The following is a 23696-nucleotide window of genomic DNA, read 5'->3' on the forward strand; positions in this document are numbered from 1 at the left end:
ATATATGATTTTCAAAAGTTATTTTGCTGTCTAATATACATATAATGTAATATTTCTATAATTGGAGGTTGAGTTGATGTGTACAGGATTCTGGCTCAATAAGTAATAATTCTGTATTTTCTGAATTATATAGTTTGCCATCCCGTCTTTTACCTTTAATACATTCAGTTAGCTTAGACGGTTCAGATGTTTCATCAGGTTTTGTGGAAAGCTAATCCCATGCCTTCTAATGATGTCTTCCAGGTGCAGCATGTTTATTGTGACTAGAAAAGGGCCTAAAAACGATTCCTGGGGCATTTCATATTTTACAGGCCTGATTTTTGATAGTTGTTCATTTATATTGATAATGAAGACCACAGCTCATGATTCAACACTCAGTGATGGCGTCATCAAACTACATCTTTGTTTGTCATGAATACATGCTTGTCAGCGGCGAAAACACAGTATACTTTAAGAAAAAATACATGAATTTGTATATTCTGTACACTATAGAAGTGAGTGTGTTTTGTTTTGTTTTGTTTAGACAAAACATACATGCTTTTAATGAGCAAGGTTGAACTGGATTGTTCAAAAATTGTTTTCAAATGACATTTTAAAAGATCTTAAATGGAGTAGCTGTTTTTTAAAGGTCTGTATAAAATATTCTATATTATCAGACCTTAAACATAAAAAAGTATTTGTGTGTGCATGTGTGTGTATGTGTGTTTATGTATATGTACATTGTAATTTTCAGCTAAAAATACAATTCTTTCTTTGAAATTTAGAAGATATGACATAATAAAACAAAAATAGACATTTTACATAAACACATGGCAAATACATCCAGCAAATCCAGACAACCTGAGAAGTGGTCTCAATTTGTCAGTTGATTTGAATGAGTGAAATAAACACAATTTTAAACAGTAAACCAATTTGCACTACAAACCAGAGTGTTTATGTTTATTAAGACAAAGCATTGGAATCATGCAGCATTACACTACTGTATGTATTTCCTCATGACTCATGCCAGTTCTTGCGATTTGTAAGTTCTGATTGAGTGTAATCATGATGGTTGTCCAGTACAGGTGAAGTGGCAGGAGTGGGGCAGAACACTTTGTGTCTCCTGTCGCCGCGGTAATGCCGGATGCTTTGGATGATGTTGCTGCATTCCGACATCTCCGGCTGCCTGCCCAGCATGCCGTGAGCTAGTTCTAATTTACACAGTCAGAATTAATACACACATACAGTCATTAGAGCGGAACATTTAGGACATATAGACTCTTGAAACTAGGAGACGCATGCTTGTTATGTAAATAGTTCCTCAAAGTTAGCCTATCACATTGTGGCATAAAAACATCCTGCACGTTTCAGAACACAAAACTTTCTTGTTAGTCTGAAGCCAATCAGCCAAAACAATAGTTTGTGAATGTGCCACTTTAAAATGTAATAGTGTGGCTAAACTCCTCCTCTGCAGAGAAAGATCAATGCCCACTTCTACATCACTGCCTGTTTAGCTCCACCCACCGATTGGCACATGCTGTGAGATATATCCAGCTGCAGACCCACACAGGAACACACATTTTATGGTGAACTGTATGTGGTTAATCCTGATTTTGTATCATCAAATAAGTTATCTCAAGAATGTCAACATTATTTATATGTATAATATTTATAAAAAAATAGACTAAATTAGATTTTTTTTAAAATTTATTCATTTTTATTAATATAATTTAAGTGATATTGCCACAGCCATACCACCCTGCAGCCCAAGAGCGGTTACTCACTGAAGCTAAGCAGGGCCGAGCCTGGTCAGTGCCTGGATGGACGATCACATGAAAAAACTGGGTTGTATTAGTAAGGCCAGCAGGGTGCACTCATCTTGTAGTCTGTGTCCTAATGCCCCAGTAAAGTGAAGGGGACACCACACTGTCAGTAAGTATCGTATTTTGCATGGACTTTAATGCGAGGTTCTGACTCTCTGTGGTCATCAAAAATCCCATGACATTTCTTACAAAGAGTAAGGGTATAATCCCGGTGTCCTGACCAAATTTCCTCCATCAGCCCTTACCTATCATGGCCTCATAATCATCCCCACCCACTGAATTGGCTCCATCACTATCTCTCCACTCCATGAATAGCTGGTATGTAGTGAGCGCACTTGGATGCTGCACACTGGTGGTGGTGTGGAGAGAGCCGCATTTATGGCCATACATGATACATGCACTACATAAATTCACATTACATTACATAATCAACCATAACATTTTTGAGTGTAGGTTATGATGCAATATTTAGTTTGTTCAGTCTATTGTGTTTTATTAATGTCTACACCTACCCCAACTCTAAACCCATCTATTACAGTAAACTGTTTTGGTTAATTAACATCTGCGCCTACCTCAACCCTAAACCACCCCTTACAGTGATGAAAAAACAGTATGTATCGTTGTACAGCAGTAAATAATAAGAGGTAGATGCAGGTCAACACATACAACTAAATATCAGTGAGAACTTTTTCCTTTGTTCATAAAATTTTAATGCAGTTGCAAACAAGATAAAAGTTTAGAATATGAATTGATAAAACACTGATAAAATCGATTGATATGTTGATGTGTATTTTCACAACCCAGGCTATTGGAAATATGTGCTCAGGCATAAATTTTTAAGGACTTTTTTTGAAGGGGTTTTGTTGTACCTGGTTTCTGGAACCATAGTTTGCCGAACTCAAACGTCGGCCTGCTCCACTTCTCGTGTCTGGCGACATTTGCGGTGAGCTACCTAGCAAAGCAGTCACACTGTAACCAGGTACCACCCCATAGCATTTGTTTTACACACAAAATCCAGTCATTGTGTACCCCAAGGAACCTATTTCTTGGTTCTCAGAAATGTATCCCTGGGCACATTTTCCCAATAAGCCTTTGTTGCATTTTGAACCTTTTATTGACAAAGAACCAAATATGATGATGTCATTGACATTCATAATTTTTTTCAGAAATTATATTGTAAATGTAATGTCAAACATATTATAATAACCCCCAGTGACACTCCAGGATTTTTTCAATAAGTATTTCAATGAGTGCCTTATAAAGGGTTAGCCCAAATTATGGCAGTATCCAGCTATGAATGATAAAGCATAGGCTCATATTTAAATATGCAAACTGTTAGCCAATGACACTATTTGGCATTTACTGTACCTCTGAGTATACAATCTGCCACACCTTTTTAAATTGTGCATTTTGATGAGTGGAGTAAAACATAGCCTATTACTTTTAAATTATGGCAAGGCAAGTTTATTTATACACAATTGCTTTACGTAAACAAAAAAATAAATAAAAAAAAAATAAAAATACATTAAAAAAAAGATTAAGATGTGTTAAAACAGGGTTTAAAGGAATGAAAAAGAAAAGAAAAACATAATAGTGCACATAGCAACATAGCAACAGTGGTTATTCAGTAAAGGCACAGCTAAACAGATGTGTTTTCAGCCTTGATGTGAATAGACCTAACATCTGATCAGTTCTGGAAGCTGATTCCAGCAGCAGGGGGCACAGCTGAAGGCTGATTCACCCTGCTTTGACTGAACCCTTGGAATTTCTAATTTACTTGATCCTAAAGATCTGAGTGATCGGTTTGTATTTAGTGAGCATATCTGTAATGTTAGACAAGTAGTAATACTTTAAAATCTATCCTGAATGTAACTGGGAGCCAGTGTAAAGACCTGAGGACAGGTGTGATGTGCTCTGATTTCCTGGTTCTGGTCAGAATCCTGGCAGCAGTGTTCTGGATGAGCTGCAACTGTCTGCCTGTCTTTTTTGGGAAGGCCAGTAAGGAGTCCATTAAAGTAATCCACCCTGCTGCTGATAAAAGCATGAACACATTTCTTTAAGTCCTCACTGGAAACAAAACATCTAATTCTTGCAATGTTTTTGAGATGTTTTGAGACGTATGCTGATTTAGTTACTGCTTTGACATGACTACTGAAATTTAGAAAGGACTCCAGAATCACACCAAAATTCTTGACCAAAATGATCATCTTTTTTGACCTTGTTAACATTAAAAGTGAAATAAATTGAGCAGCATTTACATTTTACCAAACCTTGAAAAAAAGCAATGTTGAAATATTTTAACCCAAACGTTGCTTATAAATTTAAGATAATGATTTATATATTTTAATTCTTCCACAACCAGCATCTCCAAGCATTTAGAAAATGTAAAATCTACTCCCAAGCCTGTGATTTTGTTAGTGTTTTTCCTTGGATTGGAGCCGCGACATGTTAGTCAACCTGAAATAGTATTGCTGCACGTGAATGAAGGCCTGAGTAACTGGAAGTGAAGGCAGGAACAAATACGCAGGCCGGCTGTTTTCTTGCTTTTATGACTTCTGACATCACCGGCAGAGAGACGGAGCGGCAGTGGCAGAGACGAAGAAGAAGAAGAACACCTGATTAGCATTGTGTTCATGTCCCACTGCCGTGACTCTGACTGGCTGCGAGAGAGCAAAAGAACATGGGCGAGAAGAGAGGAGAAGGACAGAGCCTGAGAAAGAGCAGGATCAGCAGTTTCTAGAGGCCAGGGCGCAGGGAAGAAGAGAGGCTGGTGGACGTGGGAACAGATAGAAAGCAGACACAAAGACACACACATACACACATACACACACAGGCTAATTGCTTGCCTCTCTTTTCATCTCTCTCTATTTGCTGACTCTTTGGGTGAGGTTAATATAGCAGGATGGCAGTGTCAGGAGCAACTGTTGTTCTGTAGGTAAACTCTGTCTCAGTCTCTGTGTCTGTTTCGGAGGTTAACAATAGAACAATAGCGAACGACAGAACAGAGAAAGAGTCCTGGCAGTACATGCACTGGAGCATCATCTACCTTTTTTATTTGTCAGAAATGGAGAATTTTTCCAGTAACAATTTGCAAAAGAGTTTCAGTCAATTTAAGGTAATGAACAATACTCCCACAGCAATTATTGAGCTCAGAATCTTGTGTTGCCCTGGGGGGTGAGTAAATTTCACCCTATTTAAATTCTTTTTTATTATTATTTAACGTTTAAAACATATATTAAAGGTTCAGTAGGTGATTGTCTTCAGAATCATTTTTGTTGAGCTGGTTGAAAATCTCTTCACAATCCAATATTAATGATTAAAGTAAATGATCTAAATGTATTTATATGTGTTTTTGTATTCTGAGTAAGGCATAAGACTAAAAATGTTATCCAATTTAAATTTGTCAGTCCCATAATTCTGATAAGAAGCCCAAACTGTCTGCCAACAAATATAGATTTGTACATCTGTTCATGCAGATTTGTGCACACGAGAGAGAGAGAGTGACAGAGGTAAAAACAAATGCTGAATCAAAACTTTTTAAAATCCTGAATGAATATTGGAGTTACTTTTGCACGCAGGAGAAAGAATGACACCATGGCTAAAGTATGTCTTTTAGACAGGTAATGTTCTGTCTTAAAAGTTTTTTAGTCACACAAAGCTGCTGTAGATTTTATTGTTCTGAATGGGTCTTACCGACACAGAAGTGTTGTTCAGCCACTGAAATCTTCCGGCGATAGATGGATGTGACTATTTTCAACTTCATAAGGGAACTTTTACAGCTTCAATAATGTAGATTTTGATTTAGTTTAACTTAAAAACATAAGTGAACTGCACTATTCCGCCTAGCCTGCTTTACTGAGGTGAAGTTGATTTTATATTCACATTATATTGTTTCATTTTTGAACAATGACAACCTGAGACGCACTATTTAAAATGTTCATTCATTCATTCATTTTCTTTTCAGCTTAGTCCCTTTATTAATCATCATGGGTCACCAGAGTGGAATGAACCGCCAATTTATCCAGCACATGTTTTATGCAGCGGATGCCCTTCCAGCCACAACCCATCATTGGAAAACATCCTATTTTAAATATTCAGTCCGAAATAGCATGAACGGCTTAGTAGTAAGTGTAATTCCTGCACACTGCCGGCCAACCACTAAGCATACAGTAGTTGCTTTAGGACAAAGCAAGTGAGACCAGTGATCCTTGCATGCATGAAATATTGCACATCATGACAACTTTTGTTTGCTTCACAACTGATAACGTGCTATAAATAATAGTTTTTGTTTCGGAATTGTAGTATTATAAAGTACGATAAAGTTTTCTAACCGGTGAATGACAGGATCTAGTGGGTCTCTGTCATCTTTAAGGTGCGCATTCGTGATTTCAGGAGGAGTGGCTTTGGACGGCATTGAAGGGACTGTGTTTTCAAAGCTATTATGCTAAAGGGTAGCATTTTAGCAGATTACCTACTGCACCTTTAACATGAACAATCAGTTCACGCTCACTAATGCTTAAACTGACATTTACAAATGAATACCTTGATTGATTGTTTGATTGATTGATTGATTGATTGATTTATTGATTGATTGATTGATTGATTGATTGATTGATTGATTGATTGATTGATTGATTGATTGATTGATTGATTGATTGATTGATTGATTGATAATGTTTTTGAGCTTGGACAGATTTATTTGATGAAAGGTGACATTCATGATGCCATGACTGTGCTCGTTTTGGCGATTGTCTTAGAACTTCAGATTCAGTTGCCTATGAGAGAAATGTTTCCCAGAAGATATTTCTAAAATGTTTTCATAATTTTTTTTAACCACATAAATAGCTTTATTAGAATAATATGCAGTTATCATGGAAAAATTTGCATTAAAAAAAAAAAAGTTTTACTTATATTGTTTAGTATGTATTTTATATTCTCAGCATATTATGTTTTCAAAAATTAGCCTTAGTGACAATTGGAGGGGGAAAACATTTCACACAATTTATTTTGTTACACAAGTTATAATTATTTTTTACATATACTGTAGACATGCATTTTAGAGGATTTATAGATATCTTCATTCATTTTCCTTCTTTATTTCAGAGGTCGCCACAGTGGAATGAACCGCCAACCATTCCAACATTTTACACAGCAGATGGCCTTCCAGCTGCAACCCAGTACTGGGAAACATCCATACACGCTGAATCACACACAGACATTACGAACAATTTAGTTCATTCAATTCACCTATAGTCTTTTGACTGTGGGGCAAACCGGAGCACTCGGAGGAAAGCCACACCAACACAGGGAGAACATGCAAACTCCACACAGAAATGCCAACTGACCCAGATTCAAACCAGTGACCTTCTTGTTGTAAGGCGATCGTGCTACCCACTGTGCCACCGTGCTGCTCCTTATAGATATGTGTGCGACAAAATAATTATTATTTTACCAACAATTGGAAGTTGCGTTCAAGGCTATGCATTTGCAAACCCACATCACTATTGTCTAACATTAGAGAATTGCATACACAGAGCAGAATATCTCAGACGCGAGGTGAGTGTGTGTGTGTGTGTATGGAGCAGTAATGGTCATTAACTAATGCATGATGGGAGTGTGTAAGGCAAAGAGAGCTTCGGGTCAGGAGGCTCTGACGCAAATACTCACACCAGACCAGCCCTCTATCATCACATCATCTGTCTCTGTCACACTGTGTGCCAGCATGACCACACTCACGCACATGCACACAGAGGGGCACTCACAGTTACACAAGCAACTGGCTACTGGTGTGGAAACCTTCAATATAACATCTAAAGTAACGTATGAAGTGCAAGTGGTGCAAGGACAGTTGGAGATATCTGGGTTGCTGTTATGACCAGAGTTGAAACTAGTGAGTTCTTTTTTTTCTTAGGATGAATTGAAAAAGGCCTGGATTGGATTCATTATGGTCTCTATATGGTCACTGACCATATATAGTTTATCACTATACTGTAGGTGGCTATACAGTGTACTGCAAATCACTGTGTGTAACGTACAGCGCATGACAGTGCTCTCATGACAGGCGAAAATGCGTTTTAATTAGAAAATGTGTAGTCAGCAGTGTTAAAATTACAAATGACTTAATGTTGTATTTAAAATATTTATCAAATAACTGTGTCTGAAAAGTTACTTAATTACTCAATAAGAAATTTAACTAAATACTTCTTAAAATCTCTATAAACCTTGAGAGGACAAACAATAGAAATTAAGCTCTGTAAATAATAAATAACTCAATAAAACATATGATTCAAACATGAAATATTTTAGCCTTTGACTTTCTGAATCATCTTTATTACATTCTATAAAAAACATTTTATAATAATTACATACCTAATACATTTTTAGTAAGAAATGTAACCTTCTTTAGGAACACAATTCCTGTATTCCATACAAAAAAGCTTAACTTAAGAAAAGTTAAACATGACATGCATCAAGCTGTAAACATGAAACATTTGTTATGGCTGGTCCAAATGTCAGCAGTCGTGGAAATACAGTTGAAGTCAGAATTATTAGCCCCCCTCAATTATTAGCCCCCCCTGTTTATTTTTTCCCCCAATTTCTGTTTAGCGGAGAAAATATTTTTTTCAACACATTTCTAAACATAATAGTTTCAATAACTCATTTCTAATAACGGATTTATTTTATCTTTGCCATGATGACAGTAAATAATATTTGACTAGATATTTTTAAAGATACTTCTATACAGCTTAAAGTGACATTTAAAGGCTTAACTAGGTTAATTAGGTTAACTAGGCAGATTATGATAATTATGATAATTAGACAAAAAAAATAGCCTAAAGGGGCTAATAATTTTGACCTTAAAATAGTTCATAAAACTGTTTTTATTCAAGCCTAAATAATACAAAAAAGAAGAAAAAATATTATCAGACATTCTATGAAAATTTCCTTGCTCTGTTAAACATAATTTATGAAATATTTAAAAAAGAAAACAATTCAAAGAGGGGCAAATAACTCTGACTTCAACTGTATATTCCAAACTCTTGAATGTCCCTTTAAGCTCCATTTCCATGTCAGAATAACACTTATCTAAGTAAGTCGAAAATGTTTTTCTATCAGGCAGTGCTGCTTTTTTTGCCACAGGTATTTTGTTTAATATGCACCTAAAAGACGGAGATTCTACAGTACGCAGCGGTGGTATCTCTTCCACAGCGTAGCCTGCAATCATTTTTTTTAAGCTCACCTTCAAACACCTTCTGCTGTGGCAAAGTAAAATCAAGTTTTGCCCAAGTTTTCACCCAACACTGGTAGTCAGATGGGCAAAACACCAGAAAAGACAATGTCCAAGATAATCCAATAGAGTAATCGAACAAACATTCAATTCAATTCATCTTTACTTCTATAGCATGTTTAGATTGTGTCAAAGCAGCTTAACATAGACGTTCTAGTAAATTAAAACCGTGTCAGTATGATTATCATTATTTATTTTGGGTTGTGCAGTTTATTTCACAAAGTAGGTTGTATACTGCAAACTCGCATACTTTTTTGGTCACATCCATAACACATTTTTATTTTCCTCGTTTTAAAATAATAATATAAAAAATGTTTACATATTGATATTTTTCTGATCCCATAACTCTGTGGTCAGAAAATATAAAACAGATGATACATTATAATGTTAACATATACTTTCTATGTGAATTTATGTGTGGAGCGTTTACTGCAAATGTCACATCCATAACGTTGGAATTGCTCATGTATTAAATATATTAAATACATATGTCACATACATATAAATAATAACAGCATATGGCAGATATTACTCTTTGTTTACAAGGTGGTATTGTGAGCAAATGATGTCTTGAGAAATTATACCTTTTGTGAACCAACTGGCTGAAAAGCTTCAATGTTTAATCTCGCCATCACTATTAAGAACAGCCCCAGATAAAAACAGTCAAGGCAAAAAACAAACAAACAAGGGAAATGTCCAGTGTAGCGAAACGAGACTTTGCAATTGTGAAAGTGACTTAAATAGCCCAGGTAATTGAGAACAGCTGAGACAAGTGATAAGTGCAAAGGGTTATGGGAAATAGAGTCCACGTGCCTGGCAGAAGTAACAGACGGAATGTCTGGGGGGCAAAACACTGCGGTTGGTCAGTAGTTTGGTTTTCTGGAGCTGGATATGATTAGTAGGCTGTGTAACTAAACTAAAATGAGAAGTTAATGGCCAAAAATATGAAGGATAACATTTAATTTTAAGATCAATTTATTTGTAATTACTAGTGTTACTGCTGTAAATTGATTATAAATACATTTTCCTTATCATATTGATCTGTTGTTTTATCACTCAAATGTTTTTTAATAGAACAGTAAAATTGTTAACATAACATTTAATTCACTGCTTTTTACATGAAAAGTACTTTCTTTTTTATTTCTTCCTTTCTTTCTGTCATTCAATGACCTTTAATCTTTTTTTCTCATCGCTTTCTTTTTATTCTCTGTTGGCAGCTCCTTTCTTCTCCATCTCTCCTCCATCACTGCATTCTGTCATCCCGCTATCGGCAGGCCTCGGACATGTCCCCGCTCGTTTAGACACAACTCATTAAGCTTTACAAAGAAAAAAATGCCCATTAGTCTGCCTTTAATTAATCCCAACCCACACCTTCCTCTCTGTCGTGACCTCTGTGTGTGTTTTTCATGACATTCACATCCACAGATAGATAGATAGATAGATAGATAGATAGATAGATAGATAGATAGATAGATAGATAGATAGATAGATAGATAGATAGATAGATAGATAGATAGATAGATAGATAGATAGATAGATAGATAGATAGATAGATAGATAGATAGATAGATAGACAGACAGACAGACACAATAGATAGATAGATAGACAGACAGACGGACGGACGGACGGACGGACGGACGGACGGATGGATGGATGGATGGATGGATGGATGGATATGTATGTAAGATGAGTGGATGAACGGACAGACAGAAAGAACCACAGACAGACAGAACAAAAGATTGGGTAGTTGTAGTTGTTTAGTAAGAAATGAGAGTTGTTCTCAGGGCAAGTGATTGATTGTCCAGCTAAATATTGTCATTACTTGGCTGCACTGCCCCGCCCCCCCTTCATTACTCATAGTCACATTAGGCCGCAGGGAGCATCCACTGTAATTTTATGCACTTTAGCCCAATACGTCCGCTGAATATGAAACATGCACTTGTACACTTTCACTCCTGTTACTCGGCACAGGCAATATTGTGTTTGACAAGCATGTTTTTGTAATTTGGTGCAAAACAAGAAGTCGTCTGCAGGTTTTTAATGTGAAGAGGCTTTCGAGAGAAATCACAATTATGTATATGGGATGGTCTTATTCTGATGCTTCTGGTTTTGTTTAGTGAACTGAAATTGGACCGAATTTGTACCATTGTCTGACCATTGTCGTTCATTCATTCATATTCCTTCGGCTTAGTCCCTTTATTCATCAGGGGTTGCCACAGCGGAATGAACCACCAACTTATCCAGCATATGTTTTATACAGCGGATGCCCGTCCAGTTGTAACACAGTACTGGGAAACATCCATACACACTCATTCACACACATACACTGTAGACAATTTAGTTTATTAAATTTACCTATAGCACATGTCTTTGGACTGTGGGGGAAACCGGAGCACCCGGCCATAGCAAAGGCAAATGGCAGAAGATTGTGAGTTCAGAAACTCATTTAAATCAGTATAGGCAGAATCCCACGCAGAAGTTCTATACATAATAGTCTCTGCTGCTCCTTCCTTTAATAGCAAATGGCCGGCGAATCCCGCCCTGCACTGTAGGTTATTGTATCAAAAATCTGAAAAATTACAGGAACAAACACAGCACTAGGTTGGCTATACTGTGGTATTGTTGAGAAAATGAACTTTACTCCTTTATTTTCCACAGCCGAATCTCCATCTGTCAGTAATCGTCATCTTCGTGTCATGATTAGTCATGTGATCCCTGTGCTCCGCTAGTGTCTAAAGGGAAAGGCACGTTCACGTTTTACCGGATCCGGTGCTGTATATTTGGTGATGTACCGTATCAACGTTGATGCATTAAGGCAAAAGATCCAAGCCTAACACCATTCATTTATTCCACTCTGAGTCAACTATTTTGTTAAAGAATCAATAGTTTTAAACATGGTGCACTTTCAGATTTAAACCTCAGCTGCATGTTTTCTTTCACTTAGTGCTGTGTTCAACACTGGAAGGTCTGTCACGGTTGCAGACGCGTGCGCTGTTTCTGTGGTGTTTTGTAGTTATCACATGGTTGTGTTTTGCTTTACTGCATGTGTATGTGTTGCATGTGTTGTGATCACGTGGGTGATTACGTAATGCATAATCAGCTGTTCTGATCAGCAGCTTCAGCTGTGCTTAATTCGGTTGCGCCTACATCTGAGCGGCAGTGCTTTACTCGGCTGACAGTACGTTACTGTTTGTTCATGGTCTTTCTGTGCTTTGTCAGGACTCTTGTTGAACACTTCTCTTTCATGTATTTGGATGGCACTGAATTTTCTCCATTTTAATGATTCTAAGACCAAAGTGATGGTGTTTGGCCCCAGTTCCAATGTCGCTCATTCTGTACGCCTAAATAATCTTGAAACTTTCTGTAAGCCAGAGATTGTGAACCTGGGTTTTAAAATGGATCCTGAACTAAAGCTTGAAAGCCAGCTTCTTTCACTTGAGACAACTGGTCAAAATTAAGCATGTTTTATCTCACAAGCACTTTGAAACAGTAATCCATGCTTTTATAACCTCCCGCTTGGACTACTGCAATGCCCTTTATTTTGGGGCGAGTCAGTCTTCTATTTCTCGACTGCAACTTGTTCAGAATGCAGCTGCACGTTTTTTAACTGGCACATCACCCCGATTTTATCTTTTTACTTTTACTTTTATTACTTTTTTAGTTACTTTTATTTGTTTTTAAGTGTCTAAATGGTACTGCACCCCTTGACCTCTCTGAGCATCTCTGTTCTTATACACCTTCTCGTTCGCTTGGGTCAGCTGACCAGCTCCTCCTGGGTGTGCCCGGGACCAGTCAAAAGCTCAGAGGGGATCGGGCTTTTGCTGTGGCTGCACCATAATTGTGGAATGAGTTGCCATTGTATATTAGACAAGCCTCTTCCATTACTGTTTTTAAATCTCTTCTTAAAACCCACTTGTTCAGTTTGGCTTTTAGTGTGAGATGTTGACATTTTATGTTTATTCATTTGTATTTTAAAGTTTGTTTTACTCTCTGTTGTCAGCACTTTGGTCGACTGTGTTGTTTTAAAGTGCTTTATAAATAAAATTGAATTGAATTGAATTGAATTGAATGTATCTGGAACATTATTCACACCCTGCTACTACACTTATCAGTGTTCTTTTGTTTTGGACAATTCTGCACCTTTTAGATTTATGACTGTTGGTCATTAAACACTTGCAATTGGATTCACCTTTGTTGATTTCTTTTTTTCTTGATTTAGCATGACCAAGTCGTTCTCAAAAAGAAGGTTGCTGGTTCGAGTCCCGACTGGGCCAGATTGGCATTTCTGTGTGGAGTTTGCATGTTCTCCCTGTGTTTGCGTGGGTTTCCTCCCGGTGCTCCAGTTTCACCCACAGTCCAAAGACATGTGCTATCGGTGAATTAGATGAACTAAATCGGCCATAGTGCATGTGTGAATGCGAGTGTATAGGTGTTTCCCAGTACTGGGTTGCGACTGGAAGAGCTTTTGGAAATTGAATGGATGAATGAAAGATATGACCTCTTTAAGCTGAATCTAAAAAATGCAGTCTTAGTTTCGCTCGCCTGTCTCTCTTCCCTTCTCAGAATGATCTACAGCACCAGAGGAGCCAGACTTCTGTTAGGATCTGTTGTGCCTGAAAGCTTTATCGATGCTTTGCTTGAAGTATGAGAGTCTTCCTTTTTCATTTAGCGTGTGAGTGTCTTCCAATAAAATAAGCATGTCATAACTTCTGCCCACTCTCTTGTTCTCCCTCCATAACACCCGTTCGCTTTCCTCTCCCCCCTCGGGAAGGCGACGACTCCATCTCCAGCTGATTGCTTGATGTATGGTGTTATTCAGAGAGATGCAAAACCACATAACTCACACTGACGGGGCTTATAGGGGAGATAGCGAGGCATGGCGAGGGAAAGGAGATCTCTAACCAGGCGATGTCCCCAGTGGGCCAATGTGTCTATGTAACTTTTTTTGTTGAAGGCTGGGTTCTTGGCAGACTGGCATCCCTGAGCGCGCGCGCTCAAACGCACATCAATATCACCCATCAGGAGTGCCCTTCACACCCTCTGTCCCCGGAGATGGCTTTTATGGTTATGCAGTGCAGACAGAAGACAGAGAGGGCTTGTGTATCACCGCCGCTCTGTGTGTGGCTTTCAAAGCGTGTCACGCCAGCGCTGCTAAAGAGGCTGACAAAGACGGATCTGCGGGGACTTTCCTATACAACGCGAATCAACCGAGTCGGAGGAGATGAAGGAAATGTGCCTTATCACAGCGGACTGTGCAGGCTTAATCTGCGAATATCATTATTTGCCACCTCTTTGCTTTAATGTGAAAGCGCACACATATTTCTTGCTTTGCGTCGGTGAGCGGTGATTTGTCTGTGGACTGTGGCGGTGGCAGCCAGACACTGTGCCATGTAGAGCTGAATGTTAAAACTGGAGTTCGGCCCCTCGGGGCTTCACCTTCAGAACTGATCAATGGACACTAGCAAATAGAGGCCTGCAAAGAGGAACACTGAGCGGGGGTGAGGGCTTGGGGGGGATCAAACTATTCTTGTAGCGTTTTACATAGCGAGTGCTGAGAGGAATATCCGAGAGTTACATGAAAACGCAGAATGAGTGTGAGAAAATAGAAGCTTTGTGTCTTTAACTCTAAGGTTTGGTTGGCAAGTTTAAATATACAGTATGACATATTTTCAGACATCTTCAGTTGTGAGTTTTTAGTATTATAAGCTAACTGGGAACGTTCTCAGAACATTCTGTAATGTTTCTTGAAAGTTGTATAAATGTTAGTACATTGTTTTTGGAACATAATTGTAACCACTGTGGCTGAGTGGTTAGCACTGTCGCCTCACGGCAAGAAGGTTGCTGGTTCCTGTCCCGGCTGGACCAGTTGCTCCAGTTTCCCCCACAGTCCAAAGACATGCGCTATAGGTGAATTGAATAAATTAAATCATCTGTAGGGTATGAATGTGTATGGGTGTTTCCCAGTACTAAGTTGTGGCTGGAAGGGCATCCTCTGCATAAAACATGCTGGGATAGTTGGCAGTTCATTGCACTGTGGCTACCTCTTAAATTAAGACTAAGCAGAGGGAAAATGAATGAATGAATGAATGAATGAATATCTTTGAGAATATACGAGTATAACATGAAACTAATAATGTTATGAAAACATTTTGAATAACGTTTTTGTAACCAAATAATTATGTTTCTGTGTGGAGTTTGCTTGTTCTCCCTGTGTTTGTGCTCCGGTTTCCCCCACACTACAAAGACATGCGCTATATATGTAGGTGAATTGAATAAGCTAAATTGGTTGTAGTGTACAGTATGTTTGTGTATGCGAGAGTGTATGGATGTTTTCTAGTATTGGGTTGTGGCTAGAAGAGCATCCGCTGTGTAAAACATGCTAGATAATATGATGCTTCATTCTGCTGTGGCTACCCCCTGATAAATAAAGGCATTAAGCCGAAGGAAAATGAATAAATGAACTTAATGGAAACATTAAAGGAGCTAAAAGGAAGCTAAAATTGCTAACTGGGATGAAGACACACAAGTCATGAAATTATCAAAATATTATCTATTTAGTACAGTATTTTAGACTTACAGAGATCATTGTTTTGCAACCCAGACTCTTTGACCGCTATCTTATGTATACAGATAGATGAGGCATTACAGTTTTTCTCATTTGGTTTGGCTCATTTCTTGAAACAGGAATAACATTCTCAACGCTATAAGGTTGTTTTGTAAAACAGTCTTACAGTTCAGCACAACACTATAGCTCACTTGCAAATGCTCATATATTGTATTACCCAAAACTGTTCACTCGTGTGTCAAAACTAAATTTCCTTCTCATTTAAATAGTCATCTATTTAAATCGCAGATTTGCCTGGTCTATCGCAGAGGACCATTGAAATATGCCTCATGTCCACCTTTCAGTCTTAGCGCAGTTTTTGAAAATGGTTACTCAACTGCTTTTTGTCTTTTGACAGAATGCAATTGTGTATAAAACTAAATAAAATAAGTTTATAAGAAATATTTTTATAAATAAAAATTTATAAAAAGGATTTTAGCTTAAGAGTAGCCTCCAAGGTTTGACATCACACGTTGCACTCATACTGCCAAGGAAAATGTAACCATTGTCAATCACACACATAAAGTAATTTCCAAACATCAGAATAAAACAAAATATACTGTAATACAAACACACAAACAAAAAACAATGAAAGCTATATTCAGCCTACAGTGCTTGATTGGTCACCTGAGATGTGTGAAATTCCTCCTTTGTTAGTCAAGTTCTAGTTTCACCTGACTGTCAATTGCTGTAATAAATGTATCAAATGTTCCACAAATTCATATATGGTATTCATAGTATTATGTTCTTTACTGATTTTGACAATTGAACAGACTATTGTGCATGTGATGACTTATACAATGAAATGACACTGACATATTTTGGAGCGAACAACCATTAAACTGAGAATCAACAATAAGTTTAGATCAACTAGATCTATACACTTGGAAATTCCGCTAAATATCGTCTACCTGTACTTAATCATTTGCAAAGATGTACTTAGACGTTTGCAATTTGATGAAATGAATGAGAAAATCAAGTCTGTTGTGAACAATTGTCAAGTGGTTTGGAGGTTTGTCAGTGTTGTTTTGAGAATGTAATTCCTGTTTCAAGAACACTATTGATAGCTAGTGTAAAATAATATATCCATAAATAGTTAAACTAGCATAAATTATCAATATTACAACTATTAGAACAGATGGTGAAATGGGTATTTTAGTATTAAGTTACTCTCTACTGAGATTTTTCTTAAATCAGGTTATAGCTTATATAACTATATTTTTATATTTTTATGAAATTATAAAAGCTTGTTTATCATGTTAGGATTTTATAGTGTTTGTATAGTGATGTTTTTTATGTTCTTGTTGGGTCTGTTGCAACGTAATTTCGTTCTGCATTACAATTTTATTGTGATGTTTTGAATGACAAAATAAAGGAAACTGTTCTGAAGAAATGAGCTAAACCAATAGAGAAAAACTGTAAGTTGTTTTGCAAATTTTATTTGATGTTGTGCAAAGATCTGCATTAAAATAATCCTTTGTTACTCAATATTATGCCCCTTTAAATAACATTAGTGTGAAAAGAAACAAAGGTTGTTGGCATCATATTGTCCTGTCACTGTTAGGGAAGCAGACGGACACGTTAGGTGAATATATAATGAAAGATGTTTATTACAGCAGAGGAGCATACGAGGATAACAAAGGGGATGTGATTGTAGTATTGTTGAGATGGTATTCCTTCTTCGGAGCAGGATGGATGACAGACACTGAGGGAGACCGAATGCACACACCAGAGGGCTTGTGGGGAAGACAGACTGAAGACACACTCAATACGGACAGGACACCGGGAACACTGGACAGACTGGAACGAAACAGAGATCAGGTAAGTTCAAGATATGAGATCAATGTGATAGTGACTACCAGGAGGTACTCGCTAGGAGTCCGCTTCGTGGGAACGAGACCGGACCCTGACTGAAGTGAGGTGTGTGCTTATATAGTGAATGGAAGTGATTGGGTGCAGCTGTGCGTGGTTAATACTCAGGTGACGGTGATCGTTGCGTGATGCTGGTGGAAGAGCCTGGCCAATCCGTGACATTACCCCCCTCCCCAGGGCCCGCTCCTGAGGGCCTAGACTGTCGACGCCGTGGTGGTCTACCTCGTCCACGAGGTGCTGGGAACTCGGGGTGATTGGAGTGGAACTCCTCCATGAGTGCGGGATCTAATATATCGGATCTGGGGACCCAAGACCTCTCTTCTGGACCATATCCTTCCCAGTCTACGAGGTATTCCAGATGACCACCACGACGTCGGGACCGTAGAATGTCCTTGACCTTGTATATGGACCCTTCTTCTGAAATCAGTGGGAGAGGGGGTTCCTCTTCATGGCCAGGCTCTGTGGGAGGAATCAGAGGGTCGTGAAAGGGTTTGAGGAGTGACACGTGGAATGTGGGGTGAATTCTGTATTGTGGTGGTAGCTGTAACTTATAGGTGACTGGGTTGACCTGTTCCAGGATGGTGAAGGGACCAACAAATCTGGGACTAAGTTTTCGGGAGGGCAGTCGCAAGCGGATGTCTCTGGTGGAGAGCCAAACTTTCTGCCCCGGAGCATAGGCAGGTCCAGGAATCCTCTTCTTGTCTGACACCTCCTTGGCTCGGCGAACTGCCCTCTGGAGATGGTGATGAGCATCGTCCCAGACCCTCTCGCTCTCCCGGAACCAGTAATCCACTGCGGGGACGTCAGAAGGTTCGCCATCCCAGGGAAAGAGTGGAGGTTGGAAGCCCAGAATACACTGGAATGGCGTAAGTCCGGTGGTAGGTTGCCGCAGGGAATTCTGGGCGTATTCCGCCCAGCCCAGAAACTGGCTCCAGGAGTTCTGATGACCGTGACAGAAGGTCCTGAGGAACCGCCCCACTTCTTGAATTTTCCTCTCAGTCTGGCCGTTGGTCTGTGGGTGATAGCCAGACGAGAGGCTGACGGTCACACCTAGGAGTCTAAAAAAGGCTTTCCATAGTCTGGAGATGAATTGGGGTCCTCGGTCCGAGACTATGTCTTCAGGTAGCCCAAAACATCGAAAGACATGGTTAAATAGGTTCTCAGCGGTTTCTAGGGCTGTGGGTAGACCCTTCAGAGGAATCAGACGACAGAATTTGGAAAATCGATCTACAATGACTAATATGCAAGTATTACCTTCAGACGATGGGAGGTCTGTCATGAAGTCAACTCCTAGGTGTGACCAGGGGCGGTTTGGGATGGGCAAGGGATGGAGTTTTCCTGCAGGTAGATGACGAGGACTCTTTGACATGGCACATTCTCTACAGCCTTGGATGTATCTCCTCACATCCCTCGCCATGTTCAGCCACCAGAAGCGTTGGGATAGCAGCGAGAGGGTGTTGTTGGCCCCGGGATGCCCTGTGCCCAGAGAGGTATGACTGGAGTGAATGAGATCTACCCGTTGATTTTCAGGGATGAAGCGTCGATTGGGGGGACAGCCCGGCGGAGTTCTGGACTCTGGGGTGGCGACAACTGTTGGAGCAGACCAGGTGATGGGACAGACAGTGATCTGATCTGGGAGGATGTTGGCCGGGGTCTCACTTGTTTCCTGTTGGTCATGGATTCTGGAGAGTGCATCCGCCCGGATGTTTTTGGATCCTGGTCGATATGATATGGAGAATTGAAATCTGGAGAAGAATAAGGACCACCGGGCTTGACGAGGACAGAGTCTTTTCGCCTCTTTCAGGTATTGTAAGTTTTTATGGTCGGTAATCACCTGGAATGGGTGTTTAGCTCCCTCCAACCAGTGTCGCCACTCCTCCAGGGCAAGCTTGATGGCTAGAAGTTCACGGTTCCCGATGTCATAGTTCTTTTCCGCCGGGCTGAGCTTACGGGAGAAGTAGGCGCATGGATGGAGTAGTGAGGGATTCCCATGGAGCTGGGACAAGATGGCTCCTACTCCGGTGGTCGATGCATCCACTTCGACCACGAAAGGTAAGTCGGGATTGGGGTGAGTCAGGAGTGGAGCCTGCGTGAAGGACTTCTTGAGGCTTTGGAAGGCTGCGGCCGCTTCGGGTGGCCAGGATAGCGTTTTGGGTTGATTCTTTAGTAGGTTGGTGAGCGGAGCGGTGATCAGACTGTAGTTGTGGATAAAACGTCGATAGAAATTGGCAAACCCTAGGAATCGTTGGAGTTCTTTAATGGTTTTCGGTTCAGGCCAGGAGATGACGGAAGTGACCTTCCCCTCGTCCATGCGAACCCCTTGTCGATCAATGATGTATCCGAGGAACTGAACAGATGGTAAATGAAATGAACACTTCTCAGCCTTGAGATACAATTTGTTTTTCCTTAAGGTTTGTAGGACCTCCGCAACGTGGTGGCGATGTTCGGCCTCACTCCGGGAGTAAATCAGGATATCATCAATGTAGACGATGACGGAGATATGGAGGAACTCCCGGAGGACTTCGTGGATGAAGTTCTGGAATACGGAGGGGGCATTGACCAGACCATAGGGCATGACCAGGTATTCGTAGTGCCCAGTAGGGGTCACAAACGCCGTCTTCCATTCGTCCCCCTCGCGTATTCGTACCAGGTTGTATGCGCTGCGGAGGTCCAACTTAGTGAATATTCGGGCAGATCGGAGTTGTTCCAGGGCCGCAGGGACGAGAGGAAGTGGGTACCTGAACTTGATGGTGCCTTGGTTCAGAACTCGGTAATCTATACATGGCCGCAGCCCTCCATCCTTCTTGGCCACGAAGAAGAAGCTTGAGGCAGCGGGTGACGTGGACTGGCGAATATACCCCTGACTCAGAGCCTCCTGAATGTACTCCTCCATGGCCTTAGTTTCTGGAAGGGACAACGGGTAGATCCTACCTCTGGGCATAGGAGCATCAGGAAGCAGGTCAATGGCGCAGTCCCATGGCCGATGTGGAGGTAGCTGGGAAGCTCTCTTGGGGCAAAATACGTCCTCGTATGAGGAGTAGATCTTCGGGATCTGAATGGATTGTTTCTCAACTGGACTTTCGACAGACGTGACATAGACATTTATGGGTCTCTGGATCTGCAAGGGTAGGTCAAGAAAACAGCTGGAGACGCATTCTTTACCCCATCTTTTGATTTCTCCGGTGCCCCAAGAGAGGATGGGATCATGCTTCACCAGCCACGGGCGCCCTAGGATGATGTCCATTGATGCTCCCTCCAGAACCAGAAATTGAATTTCTTCTTTATGAAGTAACCCTACTCTGAGGGTTACGGGTTCACATTTACGATGGATACGTGCCTGGGAATGGATATCGGTGGTTATAGGTTGAATCTGGTAGACGTGCGTCGAGGCTTCGGTGTGGAGCTGGAGGCGGCGACAGAGGGCGTGCGAGATGAAATTTCCGGCTGACCCGGAGTCGATGAGGGCCGTGACTGAAATAGAGACAGAATGGGCAGTTAACTGAACATTGGTGGTGAGAGGGTGCATTTTTTTCAACTGGAGAACTGAATACACTCACCAATGAACGTACTGGACGAATGGGACAGTCCAGCCTGACATGTCCTTCGGCACCACAGTACATACACAGACCCCGGGTCAGCCTCCTCTGTCGCTCAGTAATCGTAAGTCTACCAGACTCTACAATCATAGGTTCTGGTTCTGAAGGGACGACTGGCTCTGGCGGACGAAGGAGTGCTTGTGAGATTGATGGGAGATCATGCTGGTAGACCTTCAGACGATCAGAACATCGAAGTGAGTGTTGGATGAATTTTTCCAACCCCATAGTATCGTCGAGGGCTGCCAGCTGTAACCTCAGGTTGGGCTCCAATCCGAGCCGGTAAGTTGTTAGGAGAGATCGCTCATTCCATCCACTAGCAGCAGCCAGAGTACGAAATCGGAGCGCATAGTCCTGGGTGGACATGGCTCCCTGCTTAAGATGATATAATTGTTCTCCGGCTGCTACTTCTCCATCTGCACGACCAAAGACATCCTTGAAATATGTGGTAAAACTATGAATGGAATTGGTTACCGGCCCAGCTTGCTGCCAGATGGTCTCAGCCCACTGGAGAGCCGACCCAGAGAGAAGGGAGATGATGAATGCAATTTTGGACCGATCTGTGGGGTATAAATCTGGTTGCATTGTGAATATCAGGGAACATTGTAATAGAAAGCCATTGCACTCCTCCGCCCCGCCAGAGTAGGGCGCTGGTCGAGCCATGGGACTGGATGAGTGGGTGGACGGTGAAGAAGTGCTCGGTGCTGGTGGTGCTTCGGGAAGTGGAGTAGCTGGCATTAACACTCTCTTCAGGGAGTCCACCAACTCCTGAATGGGATCGGGAGTGCTCATGCTGTAAACTGTAAGGTCCGGTCTTCTGTTAGGGAAGCAGACGGACACGTTAGGTGAATATATAATGAAAGATGTTTATTACAGCAGAGGAGCATACGAGGATAACAAAGGGGATGTGATTGTAGTATTGTTGAGATGGTATTCCTTCTTCGGAGCAGGATGGATGACAGACACTGAGGGAGACTGTCCGAATGCACACACCAGAGGGCTTGTGGGGAAGACAGACTGAAGACACACTCAATACGGACAGGACACCGGGAACACTGGACAGACTGGAACGAAACAGAGATCAGGTAAGTTCAAGATATGAGATCAATGTGATAGTGACTACCAGGAGGTACTCGCTAGGAGTCCGCTTCGTGGGAACGAGACCGGACCCTGACTGAAGTGAGGTGTGTGCTTATATAGTGAATGGAAGTGATTGGGTGCAGCTGTGCGTGGTTAATACTCAGGTGACGGTGATCGTTGCGTGATGCTGGTGGAAGAGCCTGGCCAATCCGTGACAGTCACATTAATTTTACCTAGAAACTGCAGTCATTTTTGCAATTTCGCAAAAAATGTAGACTAACACACAAAATGGACCTTGTGTTTCAACATTGTTGACATTGTGAGTTGGTAATTTGATAATAATAAATTTAGGAAAATGTAACTAATAGCAAAGCTTTTTAAAGTTTAAAAATAGTAGGCTAATGATTAGAGTTATGCTTACTAAAACTAATAGTACTTTTCAAAGGTATACTTATAGTCAATACACTGGAGGGCCATTAAATGAAAAACTAAATTGTGAACATGAACTTGATGGGTTTTAATATACACGCTTTAGCTCAGCGACACCTCATAATATTGCTTTAACTGTGCAGTTTCATTACCTGTGTCCCACTTGTGCTGTTTAGCATGGCTCTTCTAGACTGCTAGACACATCCCTTACCAGCCGTTATAGTTCATTTGAACATCTATCACCTCCCTTCATCTTCAGAATCCATAAAGCCACTAGAAATTTTATTTGGCCTTTTTAATTTTTGACTAACCTTCAATAGCAGAGCAGAGACTTTTTTAATAGAGGGATTATAATGCCTCTTAAGAATTATTATGGCAATACAATGATTCAGTGCTGTCAGGTGGCACAATGCCATTTTGATATACAGTATACCATGATATTACTGATTAATTACCATTTTCATGTACCCTGAGATGTAAAGGGGTAATCCAAATACAATTTTATTTCTGCAATCATTTGTTCACCCTCACATTTTTAGGAATATATTTATGAATAAGTATTTAAGAATATTTTAACCAGCCAATTTTAGTTCCCATTGACTTCCATAGTAATGTAATGTGTGTATTTATATGGCTGTGGGTATAGTAGGGTCAGCAAAATGTAATGGAAATCTTTAGGATCCAATATTGTTTTGCTACCCAAGATTCTTCAAAATATCATCAGGTTTGGATGGCATGGCATTAGGACACATAAATTATGACTAATTGAAATTTTGCACTAAGCGATCCCTTTAAGGCATTAATTTATCAGTGGTTACAATCCAGGTTTATTTATTTCTTTTCTGTTTCTTTCTTAGCTTTGTATCTCTTTCCAGCAAGGCTTTATTTAATGTTAAAGAATCCATTCAGTCTTTTTTGTGTAGTTTGTTTTATTGGTGCTATAAACTCAGAGAAAGAAGAGGTGATAAAAGAAAGGAAAATCCCTGAATGTTTTGTTCCCATCTTTACACCCTAGTCCATTGTCCAA

The 23696-nt window shown here is 40.3% G+C and overlaps 1 protein-coding gene across 1 annotated transcript in view; it reads left to right on the forward strand.

Moving 5' to 3' along the window:
- Positions 1–23696, forward strand: part of fgf11a (fibroblast growth factor 11a) — a 152604-nt gene that overhangs the window by 55265 nt on the left and 73643 nt on the right. The gene's annotated exons all lie outside the window — the stretch shown is intronic.

The sequence above is a fragment of the Danio aesculapii genome, chromosome 7 (genome assembly GCF_903798145.1).
Source record: "Danio aesculapii chromosome 7, fDanAes4.1, whole genome shotgun sequence".
NCBI lineage: Eukaryota > Metazoa > Chordata > Actinopteri > Cypriniformes > Danionidae > Danio > Danio aesculapii.